At 34.5% G+C, this 14791-nt stretch overlaps 1 protein-coding gene across 3 annotated transcripts in view; it reads left to right on the top strand.

The window, feature by feature from the left end:
- The window catches only part of GRID2 (glutamate ionotropic receptor delta type subunit 2), a 1466011-nt gene that overhangs the window by 867822 nt on the left and 583398 nt on the right, over positions 1 to 14791 (top strand). The gene's annotated exons all lie outside the window — the stretch shown is intronic.

Raw genomic sequence — 14791 nt, forward strand, 5'->3', positions numbered from 1 at the left:
ACTGGGTTAAGCATTTGACTCTTGATCTCAGTTTAGGTCTTGATCTCAGTGTCATGAGCCAAGCCCCAGGGTGGAGCCTACTTAGGAAAACAAACAAAAACTCAATGATTATGGTATAATATTGAGTTCTTTTTGTTGGGACTAGTCTCCTATGGATAAAACCACAATTTTGGAAGAAAGGAATAGTAATTTACTTACACAGGAGTTGAATTCATAATCTTATTAGCATTTTTTTTCTCTCTCTAACAAAACGAGACAACTAACCACTGAAAAAACCATTTGAAGATAATTTCATGACTCAGTTAAAGAACTTAAAACGAAAAAAAAAATATTACAGGTCAAACCTTTAAGAATGAAGATGGCCTTCTCTAATAAATACATTGTCTTTTAAATTATTAAATTAGAAACTTGAATGATAAACATTCATGTGAATCGTTTAGAACGTACAATGTAATATTCAAGTCAATGTATCTTTTTGATTTTCTCAATTTTGTACCTAAAAGACAAGGGGAAGCACCTGGGTGGCTCAGTAGGTTAAGTGTCTGCCTTTGGCTCAGGTCATGACCCCAGGGTCCTGGGACTGAGCCCCAAATTGGGTTACCTCCTCAGCGGGGAACCTGCTTTTCCCTCTCCCTCTGACACTCCCCTGCTTATGCTCTCTTTCTCTTTCTCTGCCAAATAAATAAATAAAATCTTAAAAAAAAAAAAAAAAAGACAAGGGATGAGTAGATCTGGAAACAGAAATTTTCTAGTGATATGAAAAATATCCTGAGTTAACCTCACTGTGAATCATACTGCAAGTCAGGGAAATGTGTTTATAAGAACAAGCATGCTAAACTACTACATGCTTTACTCCATTAGACGGTAAGGGGTACACTAAAGTGTCATACCAGTAAGTCTGTGTTATACCAATAAATATGCAAAAGAAAAGAAACAAAATAAAGCAGTAAGAGAAAAAAAACTCAATTTCAATGTCTGTGATCAGATCAGAGAATGAAATTTATTTCAACTATGTCTCTGTCTTTAATTCTTGCAAGAGTAAGTACTACCAGAATATTCTTAAAGAAAGTCTTCTCATACTTCTGTCATCTTGGGAGAAAGGCTTTTGAAGCTTGTCAACCAGCCTGATTTATGACTGTTTTCAAATTTCTCTAGGGAGGAAAACAGGTGGCCTTCAGAATTATAGCTGTTAGTGCATAAGTCTTTGGGTCTGAAAGAGTCCAAGGAATTATTACCTAATAGATCCATCTTTGCTGTCTTCCTTTTTATATTCTGACCTGAGTAAACTATGAAATTATGCTAAATATGAACCAATGTTGTGAAACAGTGCTAAGTACTTAAGTAAACTGTGAGCCATATGGAAGATTTGAAATCAGTATATAACTCTTTAAAATGGACCAAGAAAGTCCTGACAAATACCTCTAAGCCACCTTTTGAATTATGAAATGCAAATATACCACATAGCATTTATGGCCTCACTTTAATGACAGAAACACACCTTAGTCTCATTTTATAATTCCTAATAAAAATTCAATTCTTAAAAAAGAAATGAACTGAAGAGTGAAATACCTACAGTAATCTTTAGAATATATATTACATATATATATGTTATATATATATGTATAAACTTTTTCTTTTCTTTTTATCTAATTGGAGGTAGCTAAATCAAGCCTTGATACGTAATTTATTTAACAACATAGCGGAACTGATTCTTGCTGTTGAACTTGGAATGGCATATAGGAAATAATGAACAGGCAAATTCAATTATGTATTTCAAGATATAATTGGTAGCCTTTATTCAAGGCTGATTTTGTCACTTGCAGATTGAAAAATAAACAAACATGGTAGTAGAATCAAAGTAATGTTTATGATGATCATTCCCCAAAATGCAATCCTTATAAATAATAATCCATCACTCCAAACAGAAAATATGTGTGATTGAAATAATTTGTTTATGATTTGTGCAGATATGATTGAGATATAAATAGCGACACTTTAATTTATGTAAAAAAGTTTGCTTCAAAATAAGAAGCAATTTTTAAACAATAAGCTTAACATGACCGTATTCTTTCTGAAACAAGGATTTTGTCTTTCCTCTTATGGAATGGTGCTTGTCCTTGGTTATTTGTGAAGGAATATCACCTGTGGACTGGCAGCTCTCTTACACTTTTCCTATTCCTAATAGTCTACAGTGGAGCTAGACTGAAAGCTCAGTTAGAAGAAAGACCAAGTCAGTCTTGCTCAGTGAAGCACCTCCTGTCCTAGTGCTGTGTCTAGTATATTTCAGGTGGTCAAAAAGCTTGAATGGTTTTGTCAAAGTAATTGAATGGATATAGAATTAACGTCAAGTCATCACAGTCAGTCCCTGACCAGGGCTTTTTTGTAAAACAGTGGATCTCAAAATGATTCACTAAACCTGCAGCACAGGCACCAACTGGGAACTTGTTAGAAATGCAAATTCTCAAACTCCATGCCAGAACTTCTAAATCAGAAACTATTGGAGTGGACCCAGCAATATGTTTAAAATGTCCTCCAGGTGATTCTAATAATCACTAAAATTGAGAATTACCTATGTGAAGACTTCCCAAATACACTGTACGCAGTGACATCAAAGCTTTTTAGGATTATGAGAGTTCTCAGCAGTCTATTATAGGAAGACAACTCCTATGGACAGATTGTGAATAATTTTAATGTCTCAACAATTTTTCTACTTCTCAAGAATTTCATTTAACTATAGCAACTCTTCTCTATTCATGTATAGTAAATTGTGTGTTTTATGTAGGAAGGCTGACTGAGTTTGAGTTACTGGTATAGATCCTGAGAAAAGTACTTGGGTGCAGATGATTTAGGAGGGAATTGGTCCCAAAAAGTCCAAGTGAGAAAGTGGTAAACATGAGAGAGAGTAAAGAGAAAAGCCAATCAAGACCGTATTATCAGGAATGGATTAAAATTTGGGCAAATGAGGCTCGATCCTGTAGGGAACCTTCTGAGAAAGTGTGTTTGGAATATACCTCAGAGTCACCCCCGACTGGAGGTGGAGAAACAGGAGCATTAATCATTACTTCCCATCCACATTGGTTGAGAGTTGACCTCCAAAGCTGTTAACATATCCTACTTCTAGGTTATGATTTTATGTGGCCGAATATCCTGGAAAAAAGTCCTCAGGCAGAAAAGAAAAGGGATACAAGCTCTTCAGGTGGCATAGGTCAATATGCTGGAAAAGTCCTTTCCCCTGCAGTTGCAGGGAAATTCACTTGGACAGAGGAACAGGGGCAAAGTAATCTTCTAACATCTACAGTAACCTTATGGGGCAAAGTAACCTTCTAACAGAATAGTTTAGATCCAGTTCGCAATACTTGTTTAATGTCTATTATGAATCAGGTCTAGAGTTAGTTGTTGGGAATATAAAATAGGTAAAACACCATTCCTGCCTCAAGTAGCTCTTAGTATGGTAAAGAATTCGGCCAAATTAAAAAAAAAATTAAAACATAAATACATATGATCTGTGATAGTGGTTCAGATCCACATTTTAAGACAAGTTTATGGTGAAAGTGGTGTAGTGATTATGGAAGATCTCTTAGAAATAACCAGGGTAATTGTGCCAAAATGATACCTAGAGGCTGGACAAATAAAAAGGAGAAGGAGTTGAGGACAGAAGCTGGAATGATCAGCACATAAATGGGAGGAGTAAAAAAAGAGAAAGCAATCATAGGTGGTATTTGACAAGATGGTCTGTAAAAGTCATTTGAAAAAATAAAAAAAATTAAAAAAAATAAAAGTCATTTGAGAAGTCATGTGTTACATATTTACCAAGTATGTAAATAACTGTTGTTGCAGATTCCCTAAGGAGAAAGGGAGAAAGGGATCTAGAGCTCTATTGAAATGATTAGTCTCCTTTGGAGGAAGAGTGTCTATTTTACTGTCAAGAGAGGGGAGGAGTGAAGTTGTGTTTATTCATTTGTAAAACGGGAAAAATAATAGCACCTACCTTAAAAGGGTTAATATAAGACCTAGATGATGAAAGGCATTAAAATGTTTACCATCATTTCTAATAGGTAATACACCCCTCCCAAATATTAGTTGTTATTCAGATTTTTTTTTTTTTGCTTAATTGTTAATATTAGAGGGTCAGGAACTTGAGAGGGCTTGAAACCATTTCTACCTGTTGACCTCTTTATCCATTATTTATTTAAATAGGAGAAAAGTTACTTGTGAAGTTGTTAAGGAAATGGGCTAGTGGAGCTGGCTGAGGCTGAATTCTTTGCTGCCATGGGGAATGGGGAGGAGCAAAACTGACTGGGTTAGTTATAATTAAGTGTCCAGTAGGGGTTGGAAGCCATAAATTTTTCAGTGATGCTAAATAATACATTTGTGTAATCCATTTATAGGAAAGGTGGAACAATGCAAGTGACATGTGGGGTAACACTCGTCATTTTGTAGAAGTTGTGCAATTATAAACACAGACAGATAAGCATACATGTAAACAAAATTCAAAAAATTAAAAAATAATTTATCGAAAGGCTTAAGATAAATGAAAATTATAAAATGTGTCAGATCATTTTGAAGATTTTTGCATTCTGTGATCATAGCATAGGTTCCTTTGTCAAACTCTGTAATTCTTTTCTACAAATGACATTTTGTTTGAGCAGTTAACAGTTGGTGCCTCAGTTTCAACTGACATTTTGTTACTAAACACAGTTCTAACACCATAAGGTGATTTGTCAGTGGTAAGAAAAAGATGGTTTATATTTCACCATAGTGAAAAAGCACAGACGGGAGAGTCAATTGCTTGAAATTCTGGAAAGTATCCATGCTGTCAAGTCCAACACCATTGAAAACATTTTTTTATAGTAGGCCACAAGGTATAGTTTTTATGAAAGAAATTTAGAAACTCCAGAAAGCTTGAAGGTCTTGTTTTGATTCTGTAAAATATTCAAGGATCATACCTCCAATGAGCTACAATGTCTTGAGAATGACCCAAACAATTTAGGATTGTGGCCATGGAAACTCACATTTTGCCTCTCTTTATTTTTCTTTCGGGTACTTTGTGTATCAAAACTAATAAGATTTTATTTTTTAATACTTTTTCTCCCCTGAGAAGTATTTTGAGTTTAGAATCATCAACATTTTATATCACTCTTGATATTCTAGAAAGCAGAGTACCTCTGAAATATTAGAAGAGGCCAAAGATAACATACATATTGAACTAAGAATGTCTTTTAATGAGTAATAATAGTATCCATGTTGGCGTCATCAATGATGAGCTATCAAAAACCCAAAATATGGCCAAGTTATATAACGAACGGTAGAAAGCTGATTAACTGACTAACTGCAGAAATTAGATGCCTGATGGCTTTATTGCCACAATGAGAATCATTGTACATTTTCTCTTCTAGAAGCTTTGGACCCTTTATATTGCAATGATAATCAAAAGTTCTGTTATGGAGAGATCATAGGAACAGATAATTGTTTCTTTGATTAAGCAATAGCTAAAATAGAATATGGGAATTAAGACTGACTAAAAGAAAAACAAATTTTCTCATACCACTTGAAGGCAAAGATCATGGAGCAGAACGGTGGGTAAAATTGCCTGCATTTTTCAAAATTTTCTATGGCTAATACTCTTTCAAAGGTGAACAGTAGATAGAAAAAAGTTATACAATTGAGTTTAAATATGTAAAACAATGTGTATCATGCAATGTACAATATTCAGTTTAATTCTGAAAAAAGCATAATGGTTTCTGAAACTTGGACGAAGGCTATGAAAACATTATGTAGGGAATTTGTTTACTAGTTATTGATTCTGGCTTCCACACCCAGCTCTATGATTTGGGTGAGTTGCTTCAGTTTATGCTCATGTAAGGTGGACATAAATGTAGTACTTACATCATAAGGATATAGTGAACATTAGATAAGTTATTGTATAATGTAAAAGCACTTGGTGCCCAGCACATAATAAGCACTCAACAAATATTAGCTTTTATTATTTATATATGCTATAAATAGCATTCAACAAGTCTTTGCTGAATTGAAAAATATACTCAGTCATTTATGAGTTATTGTCAAAAGTACTGCAGTAACCTGAGTGAAGGCTAAAAAGGTTTACAAAAGAAAGAGGTTAGTAATTTTGAGTACTTGCAATGTCCTAGGTGCTTTAGAGACATTCATCTATTTAGACCTCACTACTATCTGAGAAAAAAGCATTATTCCCATAACCAGGAAAGTGAGATTCAAGGCAAGTAATATATCCGAATATCAGTAAGGAGATCTGGCATTTGAACTCAAGCTCAGTTACTCAAATTTTATGTTTTCTTCTAATATCATATAACTTCAAAATTCTGAGGTTTTTGACTTTAGATATTTTGAATATGGTAATTCTATACTTCATTACCACATAAATAATGAAGATCTCTTCATTTGAGAAAATGTGAATGGAGTAATTTTCTAGTTATTTATTTATTTTTTAAAAATTAAATCCCACCCTGTGACTTCTTTCCAATACAAGTTTATCAAATGGTTTTGTCCCAGTTGAGATAATGACATCCATAGTTATCTAAACAGGAGTTGGGGCTATAGAGTTGTCTTTTTTCCAACAAACAGCATTTAGTGAAAATCTGCCTTGTGCCTGGCAACAAATTTTACTGAAACCTTACTATGTATCACTGATTATTCTAAGAATGTAGACCAATAATCAAACTGAAATTCTTAGCATTGTGAAGTTTATATTCCTAGTGCATGGAAAAAGGCAGTAAATAAGTGTGAGTGTGTGTCAGTGTGGTGTGCGTGTGTGTGTTGGCCTTGCGTGGGGTAAGTGCATCGGTGGTGCAAGAGTGGGTGATTATAGAAGTCATTCCTGAGGAAGTGATATTTTTGCCGAGTCCCACAAGAAATGCAAAGGGCGATGTGTTCTGTACATCTCTCTCACTGCAAGGACAAAAGCCAGCGCTGGACTGGAAGGACCAGCAAGAAAGCCAGTCAGGTTAACCAAGAGGGAAATATAAAACACAACACAGTTCTCACAGTCAGTTACATAACCAAGTGTGATTTAAGTTTGGATACAGGTTTGTTCAGCATGCTAGATGAGCACGAGCTTGGGGACATGCTTCCTGGGCTTAGAGAGGTAAGAGTTGGGAAAGGATTTGACATTTACTTCAGTCTGAGTTTTGAGAAACGCTTTGTCAAAGAGAGAAGATACAGAGGAGATCAAAAGAAACTAAAGGGGGGAGGCGGGGTGGGAGGGAACAAAACAAAGCATGGAAGTTCACAGTGGTGAAAAGCTTGTATGTTGCATTTTGATGTGATCAGTAGACTTTTCTCTAAGAAGCTTTTCCCCCCTTTATTTGCTTCAAGATAACAAGAAAGCCTTATTTCGTAAGTCCTAGCAATTAAGAGCCAGTGTGCCCCCCAAATCATCATTTTAAATCCATATCAAAATCCAAGCAAGAACTTGTATTTATTTGTTTGCCAGTTATGCTTAGGAATTAATTTACTCTGTCAAGAATCATTTAGCTATTAAATAACAAAATCAGAAAAATATTTTTTTTTTCAGAAAAATATTTTAATGCAATTCTCTTGTGCCAAAGGTTGACTAACAGTCTCTCAACAACAATGCTTTTCCTAATTCTTTCGAGAGAAGTACTCTTTAATCACCACAGCAGTAATCTAAAAGAACCCCAATGCAAGCAAGAATTCAGAAAGAATTAAAACAGTTATACAGTGGTCCTCTGCACTGGAAATAAATGTCAAATCCTTATTTATATCCTCATCCGTCAAAGTATTGAAATCATGAGTTCACTTTTAATCATTTTCAATCTCTGTTCAGGATTTAGGACACAGGAAAGTGGGTATATGTCGCATGCAGATTCTCTATTTCGTGTATATGCGCGCTCTCCCATCTTTCCACATTAAGAAGCCTAGCAGGTACCATACTTTTGGCCACATCTCAGCAGTGGCATATTTCCATCTCCCAGGGGGTGTGGGAAGACCCAACTGCACAGCAGTAACAATAATTCTAGCATATCCGTTTATGAAATAACTTTGGCAGTAATGGAAAGAGGATTTGGATGAAAGCGTATTTGTGGTCTTCCAGCTGGAAGATCAGAGCAGAGATTCTAAAGCAAAAGGCACAGAGTGGGATGGCAGATAGTAGCTGCTTGGATAAGAACAGAAGAGAGTTGCGGACCCATGCTGGGCTCAAGGGGAAATGCAAACAAGGCAGTCATTTCAGAATATCCCCATGTTGCCCAGTATCAGCTCGAGGGCTTACTGATGCCATCTGCTGGATATATTTGGGATTTAAAAATGGAATCTATGCAAATAACAGTCTAACATCTCCTTGTACTTGTGCTTTGGCAGTTCCAGTGAGAAGAAAAATGAAAAGCGCTTATCTTAAAAATTTTTTTTACAAGTAATGGAAATGAATTTCAGGTTGACAGTACCTTAAGAAGACTGATATTTTGTACCTTTACTTTACATTTTGAAGCATTAGTATGTTTGCATTTTTTAAACAGAACTTTGTGGCAGTGCGTTTAGTCATATGTGACACTCAGAACATTGAATGTGGGGTTTGGACTGTAAATCCAATGATCTCTTACTAAAAAATCTACTACTTGCTATAAACTATACACAGTATATTCCCTTTCTATACTTTATTGGAGGAGAGTATAATGGTTTATTTTGGTTTCTTTTCTTTTAATTAATTAGAAAGGGGGAAAAAAGCTAAAAGGAGTAAAGAGCGAGTATCACTATTTAGCCAAAACGATTACATATGCATTTGAATTTTACAGAAAATATGGTAATTCAACTTTTGTTTTTGTATTTGTTATTGTTTTATGGAAAACGTCCTCTGTTAATCACTCTCTCCATAGGATTATTTTAAGACCATGATTTTAAAATTAGAACATTCTTCCTGCTTCAATAAAATTTTGGAAACTCTTAGGAATGTGTGGCTAAATTGATTCTAGTCTACACTTCCCCAAAAGTACTAATTCCACAGGTACTTGTGGAATATGCCACATTCCAAATATCTTCTCCTGCAACTCCATAAAGCATATTAATTACAACGGAAGAGCTAGTATTTATTGAGAGTTTGTCATTGTTGCATTTAATCTTCACTATGATTTTTATTATGTAGGCACTGGCATTAATCCTAGTAACAATTGAGGAAACGGAATCTTGTAGGGTTAATTTGCTCAAAGTCACACTGTAAGGAAATGGAGGCATTGACTCTTTTACTTTAGAGCTCATGATCATAGAGTGAAGCCATATGTCCCCAAATATTAATAAATAAAAACAGTGGGATGCCTGGGTGGCTCAAGAGTTGAGCATCTGCTTTCGGCCCAAGGCATGATCCCAGGGTCCTGGGATAGAGTCCCACACCAGGCTCCCCACAGGGAGCCTGCTTCGCCCCCTGTGTCTCTGCCTCTGTGTGTGTGTGTGTCTCTCATGAATAAATAAATAAAATATTTATAAATAAATAAATAAATAAATAAATGAATAAATAAATAAATAAATAAAACCAGTATTACCTATTAATATGAATTTTAGGGCAGCCCCGGTGGTGCAGCGGTTTAGAGCCGCCAGAGCCCAGGGCGTGATCCTGGAGACCTTGGATCGAGTCCCATGTCAGGCTCCCTGCGTGGAGCCTGCTTCTCCCTCTGCCTGTGTCTCTGCCTCTCTCTCTCTCTCTGTGTCTCTATGAATAAATAAATAAAATCTTTTAAAAAAATAATATGAATTTTATGTTAATTGTATTTCAATATTTATATTAGCCTTCTCAAAGTTTTGAGGAGTGATACAGTAATGACATCTATTTAATTTGGTTACCTAGCATTTCTAAATCTATTTGCTATAGAATTTTATGCTTATGCTTATGAATTTTAGTGGAAGTAGTATCCCACAGAACATAGTTCTAGAAATACTGATAGAAACTATAGTATTGCTATAGACAAGGAGCCAGGAAAGGAGTAGCTCTTTAATATTCCTCTGGCCTCTTGTTTCAGCATGTTTACACCTTACAGTTTGGAATAGACAGGAACAGGAAATAAGCACCTGATATCCTCGCCGCTACAGATGCATGGAGGACTGGAACCCTTTGCATAAACGTGCAATATTTAGTGCATCCTGCAAAGGGAACAACTTTAATTTAGTTAAGCCACAAGGTTGAGTGAAAAACAGCATGTTGCTGTTATTGTTTAGTCAATTAAATTGTCCTCTGTGCTCGTAGGAACTGTTCCACATTTATTACCAGTGAGATACACGCTCTGGCAATTTCTCTGCTTCCGATTGTCTTATATTTAGCACATCTAAAGATTTGAGGATAAATGATGGAAGACATGGTGATAAATTGTCAGGCTTTTCTAAAGATTCAGAAGTTCTAAAGTTCCTGCCAGTGACAGATGGTCTGTCCTTACTCATCGCTTGTCTTCCTGACAGGGCTTGATTTTTTCCCCCTTTTTCGTTCAATTCCCTTAAAATAAGCTCAGCTTCTTGGGAGGCAGGGTAGTCTCATTTGTTATAACTATGTTACTTCATTTAAATGTTGAAGCAACTCTATATGAAGGTATACCATACTCCTTTACATTATTAGTATACACATGTATAACGATGAGAGGAGTATGGGGTAAGAAGAAGAGGAGGAACAGATTACAAAGGGAAATCCATATTTCCTTTCTGTTATTTTGATTACCAAACATACAAAAGTCCCCATTGGATTAGTTTTTCCTTGCTGAGTTGCCCAAAGATAATGCTGACTTAATAGCTCCAGCATAATATGATCTTTTGAGAAATGTTTCTTATCATTATGGTAATAGAATATATGTTATTTCTAGGATCCTCAATGTTCCATAGCAATCTAAATTTTTTTTGAAATTTTGGGTTAAAGATACAATTAGTGTTTACTAACTTGCTAGACATTTATAAGAATCTGTAGATGAGAACACACAACTATTACAGTGATGTTCTCAGATATAAAATAGGGCCCCAGTGAAAAAAGGAAAGAAATCAATCAGTTGCTTAATCTTTTTCATTGGCTTCAAATATGTTTACTGCTGAAAAAGGAGATGAGATATTTAGGTAAGGAAGATGGCGAAAGGAAACAATTTTCCCTCTTTGACTTCTAACATAATTCTGGAAATAAATATAAAGGTTTTAAAAAATTCTAGAATATCTTAGCGTCATTTCTTAATCCTTTATCCAGAGATAATTTAGTCCTTCAAGTTAGTAATTCTCCTACCTGATGCAGCATTACTGAGGCTGAGGTGTATCAAGTGGAAAATGATTAATGTTACTAAAAAATAGAAAAAGTATCAGATGAATTGATTTGGCTTTGCAGTAGCTAGTTTGCTTTTGTTACCCACATAGATAGCTGAGAATTTCTTTTTTTATTCAAATAGGTCTCTCCTAAGAATGTTCATTATATGTTAGCTCAATGAGATCACATGTGAAAAGCTTAAACCAAATTTTTTATTCTTTTTTTATTCAAATAGGTCTCTCCTAAGAATGTTCATTATATGTTAGCTCAATGAGATCACATGTGAAAAGCTTAAACCAAATTATCACTCCTTTCTATTTTTTAACTCTGCTGTAATTTTACCTTTCTGAAGGAGATATCTATCTATCTATCTATCATCTATCTTTCCATATAGATATATATATTCATTTCTATCTTTTATTTATTTATTTTTTTAAAAAGTTTTTATTTATTTATGATAGTCACACACAGAGAGAGAGAGAGGCAGAGACACAGGCAGAGGGAGAAGCAGGCTCCATGCACCGGGAGCCCGATGTGGGATTCGATCCCGGGTCTCCAGGATCGCGCCCTGGGCCAAAGGCAGGCGCTAAACCGCTGCGCCACCCAGGGATCCCTCTATCTTATATTTAAATGTCTTATCTTATATTTATATATCTCCATATAGATAAATAGATATAATATATATATACACACACAAACACACACACTATATATAGTATAGATATAGTAGTAGATTTTATTTTATCTGTACTGTGTATCTATTCCGGTCATTTAAGTTAAAGAACTCAAAGCCTACCAGGTTTCCACAATCTAGACTATTGAACTGCTTATCATTTTTATGCCCCTTACTAAATGCTCCTTCCATTATAGATATCAGCTACCTTTTTAATTAGTGGCTTTTTCACATCACTTACTTTTAGTAACATTCAATTATTAAAAAATCAGAGAAGTCATGCCAGCACATTGTTTATGCATGAAGATGTAAAATATAAGGAAAATATAGTCCTCCTTCAGTGGACCATTCCTTAGATGATGAATGAAAGCATTAACATTTTGTGTACAATATAGCGATAAAAATGTTTCAAAGTTTCTTTATAACATGGTGTCATTTTAATACAAGGATTTTAGTTGTGTTTACATATTTTGGTATGTAATTAATGGGACAGACCTATTGACCTTTTCATCCTTAAGTAACTTTCTAGTATAATTTGTTTTCCTTTTCCAAAAAAAACTAGGCTCATAAAAAAAAGTCCTGAATATTCAACATTTATCAAAAGGCCAACAAATATTGCATAGTCTTGAAACTATGCCTTTATAAAAATCACAGGATTTAAAATTACTCTGAGCTGTTTATTAAAATGTATTAAGGTTAGAAAAAGGTGCATAGCTAAGATTAATAAAAATACATTACATTAGATAAAATAGGATAAATTAATCCCACAAGTAGGCCCAAAATGTGATGTATCAAGAAGTATGAACTCAGGCTATTGTAGTAAATGATTTATTTCTTTATCTGCAGTAATATACTAATAATCTTTTTCCTTGTTTCCAATTTGTGCTGTAAAATGTCTTATGTATTCACACTGATGAGTGAAATTAAGGACAAGAGTGAAAGAAGACCTGGTGACCCTAAGCCTCCTAAAAGAGGGTGGTATTCTTGGTAGAACCCTGGCCTTAGATGAGATATTTGCCTGTCTCCTCCACTGAAACACAAGACTGAACCTGTACCTCTATATTGTTTCATGCTGCTGCCTCAAAGTTTATTTCAGGTCAGAGTGCGAAAGATGAATAGGACTAATGGTATAGACAAATTATCAGTAAGTCACCATTGTAACCTTTACTTTCTACCTCTTCCTTAAATATTGTTGTATAAGACAACTTTTCACTTAAAAATGTCCACAGGTTAATGAAGAGTTCTTATAGCCCCAGTGTTGCTTAATCTGTCCAAACAGTACAGATTTTCAAAAGGAAGACATTTTAAACTAAACTGAGTCATCTCCTCACTCTACTATTGATATTGCTTCAGTACTTTTTTTTTTTTTTCCAGTACTTCTTTTGATCTATACCTTGGCTTTCATTTCTCTTTGAATTCTTGATGTTTTCTTATTTTGGTCATGCTTTTTTTTAGTCATGGACTTTTTAAAAAAAAACATATTACTCTCTATTTTATCTGACGAACTACTTTCCTTATATCAGAGTCTCTGGTTTGTGTTTCCCTAAATTTTTATGGAGTTCCTGCTTATTTTCTAGCACTTTTTATTGCTAGTAATTTCAGTGATGATTGGTCTAAGGTGATTTAAAAAATATAATCATAAAATTAGAGATAAGTGCTGTCATTAATGGAATAAAGTGATTTTTAAAACTGAAAACTGCCAGTCATACTTTCTACATAGTTTCCCATGTAAATGAAAACTATATGTATTTCAGAAAATGACAATGATATAACTTAAAAATAAATAACATACCTTCACTCCTATGATAATGTATTATCTATACACTTCAATAAAGTCATAGGGACCAATGCAATGCATATTGAAATAGTACAAAAGTTATACCAAAATTAAAGGAAAAAACAAAGATTCTGAAAATAACTGTATCCATTCAGAAAACATTGAATCATACAAGAAACATATTTCCAATTGTATTTCTCATGTTTCAGTGCATCTTTCAACAGTCATTTCTCAGTTTGACAAAGAATAACCAGCAAAATACAATGACTATATTATAACAACTCCTTGATAGTTATTAGAAAGCATCTTCATTTAAAACCCAATCTTTAGGCATTATTGCTGAAAATATCAGAATAATCCTTGATAAAACAGTCTCACCCGTTAAGTGCCTATATGCCCCATGGCATGAATCACAAGAATATACTTTAAAATATGTATAAGAAAAAAAATTTAAAAAATAAAATATGTATAAGATTGGATAGAATGGGAAGTGATACAAAAACTACCTCCATTACACACACACACACACACACACACACACACACACCTGCTCCACACACATGTGGAGCCCCAGCTTACTTTTTTAGTCCAAGCCAAGAATCATTTAGAATCAATTTATTCAGTTAATCAAGATCAATACCTATATATTGTTTGCTTTTCCTTTTACATAAATTATTTGTGCTTATGTTATTAGCAAGCTAAAAGCTACTGAAGTTATCCATCCTTAACTTAATATTAATATAATGTCTATTGCTGTTAGTTTTTACATTCAGATAATTTTACACTTGGTTCTTAGAGAACACAGCACAAAGCTTTTCAGGACATAGAGCAGTTTACTTTAAGAAAATAGCAAGCATACATACACAGAGAAATAGCAGAAGATAAAGTTAAGTTAGAGTCAGATTGTGGAGGGATACATACTTGGATAGATAATAGAAAGCCATCAAAGTTTATTTGTTTTTTTTTTAATTTTTTTTTTAATTTTTATTTATTTATGATAGGCACACAGTGAGAGAGAGAGAGAGGCAGAGACACAGGCAGAGGGAGAAGCAGGCTCCATGCACCGGGAGCCTGACGTGGGATTTGATCC

The sequence above is a fragment of the Canis lupus genome, chromosome 33 (genome assembly GCF_048164855.1).
Source record: "Canis lupus baileyi chromosome 33, mCanLup2.hap1, whole genome shotgun sequence".
In the NCBI taxonomy this organism is placed as follows: domain Eukaryota; kingdom Metazoa; phylum Chordata; class Mammalia; order Carnivora; family Canidae; genus Canis; species Canis lupus.